Source organism: Austrofundulus limnaeus, unplaced genomic scaffold, assembly GCF_001266775.1.
Source record: "Austrofundulus limnaeus strain Quisiro unplaced genomic scaffold, Austrofundulus_limnaeus-1.0 Scaffold547, whole genome shotgun sequence".
NCBI classification, from domain to species: domain Eukaryota; kingdom Metazoa; phylum Chordata; class Actinopteri; order Cyprinodontiformes; family Rivulidae; genus Austrofundulus; species Austrofundulus limnaeus.
This window is the reverse complement of record NW_013952949.1, coordinates 41,035-43,341: the sequence shown is the minus strand read 5'-3', so window position 1 is coordinate 43,341 and position 2,307 is coordinate 41,035. Positions and strand designations below refer to the sequence as shown.

At 32.4% G+C, this 2,307-nt stretch overlaps 1 protein-coding gene across 1 annotated transcript in view; it reads left to right on the top strand.

The window, feature by feature from the left end:
* Positions 1–2,307, top strand: part of LOC106530686 (radixin) — a gene marked incomplete in the record, with an annotated part of 41,289 nt that overhangs the window by 19,622 nt on the left and 19,360 nt on the right.

Sequence of the window (2,307 nt, the reverse complement as noted above, 5' to 3'; positions counted from 1 at the left end):
ATATATATGCATATATATATACATACATACATGTACATACATATACACATGCACAAATATAATTTTACACCCTCATCAGCATAAAAAAGTGATTTGACCTTTGGAAATTTTACAAGAAAGAAACAAGTTTCTGTAAATAGAAAATATAACAGACACATAAACCAGTCAGAACAAATATATGTAGATAAATAAAACCTCATTTCCAGCACAGTAATAGTTTTTATCCTCCAGGTGTTTTTCTCATGTTGTTCACCAGGTGCTTGAATGACCAGTACTGTAAATGGTTTTGATTGGTTGACACATTGTAAACACTAGAGGGCAGTGTTGCATTCACATAATAACAGAGCAGTTTGTCAGTGCTGCAGCTAAACACAGACATAACTGTTGTTTTTCTGCTGGCAACCAAAAAATATATATGACATAGTGTCAAACTGCATTATACCAACTAATTTACCAGTATAATACTAATCACACTGTGTTTTAATTCATGAAAAAAAGTGTTTTTGAACTTTCTTCAAACTTGTTTTTATGAATTTAAAAACATCTTGTACTCTTTAACCTCTTAATCCATGAGGGGTTTTCTTAAAGTTTTTACTCAAAATCCCATGCTGAAATGTAACGTGAGTGTATCTCAGCATTTATTAACTCTACTTAAATAATCTGGGTAATAAAATAAAGCAACACTTGGGAGGTTTCATCAGAAGTGTAAGTATTAAAACAGCTCCTGTTGTTTTATTGATATTAGGAATGGAACATAATTTTTTTTAATTTTCTTTCCCTCTCACCTGAATAATGTTTTGATTAGACAGTATATAACCAATTTAAAACCATAATGAATCAGACTAAAAACTCTTAGAAACCATAAACCCACCTGTGAACATCACCTGTACAAAGATTCATGCTGCTGAAATGAACTGGAGCAAAGTTCCAGAGGTTTTAGTAAAGAAATAATTTAGTGTTTGTCGTTCTGCACAGGACAGACCATGATGGTTCCATTAATAAATGTTAACAAATCTGAAGTTTTAACTTCCAAAACTTATTTATTTTTTCTTACCTGCCTGAAAAGACTTGTAATTGAATGTTTGTTCTTTTGAAAAATTATCCAAACATTTATGTGTCACCATATTTATTATATAATGAGAAATTATATTTGACTTCAGTTGGATCATTTTCACTCAAAATCAAGTAAAAAAAAGTTTCAACACATTTTATAACCTATTTAGGTATCTGCTTTGACTTGCTTTAAAAAAGTAATGTCAAACGTTTTTCCTTTGCACATTTGCTTGGATGTATTTACAGATTTGCAATGATGCCATTTTTACAGTTTACTTTCTGATTCAACAGCTTGACGTTTGAACTGTTTGATGGATGTAAAATAGTTTCCATGAGATTTTAGCCAAGATTCTTGGCTTTCTATTGGTACAAAACATGTTCAGGTTCAACTGACAGATCTTAAAAGAAGTTAAAGGAAATTGAAAACGGAAAAAACAGTTTTGCACCTGGTACCCGGGGCGTTTTTTACTCTGTATGTAGTGGTTTTTACCTGAAAACCCATTAACATATAAACGTTAGTGAGTTGTGAGTCAGCACTTCTAGTGACAAAATAATTAGGAAGAATTAAAGTAAACTTGACACAAGCCAGTTGATTAGTGGGGAAAAGCACAACCTTGTTAAACATCTGCTTCTATATTTGAAACCAGAAGTTTGCTCCTTGCCTTTATAACTTTAGTACATTTTCAGTAGGATTGAGATCAGGGCTTTGTGATGGTGACTCCAAAATAATGACTTTGTTGTCACTTTGTAACCAGTTTGGCCCATTTGTCTCCCAGCTTTAACTTCCTGGCTGAAGTCTTGAGATGTTGCTTCAGTATAATGTTCTTTCCTCATGATGTCATCTGGTTTATGAAGTGCATCAGTCCCTGCTGCAGCAAAACAACCCACAACATAATGCTGCCACCCCGTGTTTCACAGTCAGGACGGTGTTCTCTGGCTTGAACAAATGTAATGATGGTCATTATGGTCAAACAGTTCAGTTTTATTTCATCAGACCACAGGACATGTCTCCTTAAATTAAGGTAATTGTGTCTGTAAACATTTGGAAACATTAATCTGTCTTTTCCATGTCTCTTTTAAAGTAATGTTATAAGTAATTTCACCTTTCATTATTTGTGATTTTATCTCCTGTCCAGCGCTTTGTTTGAAGGCACTTTACAAATGAAGTTATTATTATTATTATTATTATTATTATTATTATTATTATATCTCTTGCTTTTTATGTTTTTATCTTTTCTGTGATTTTATCTCCTG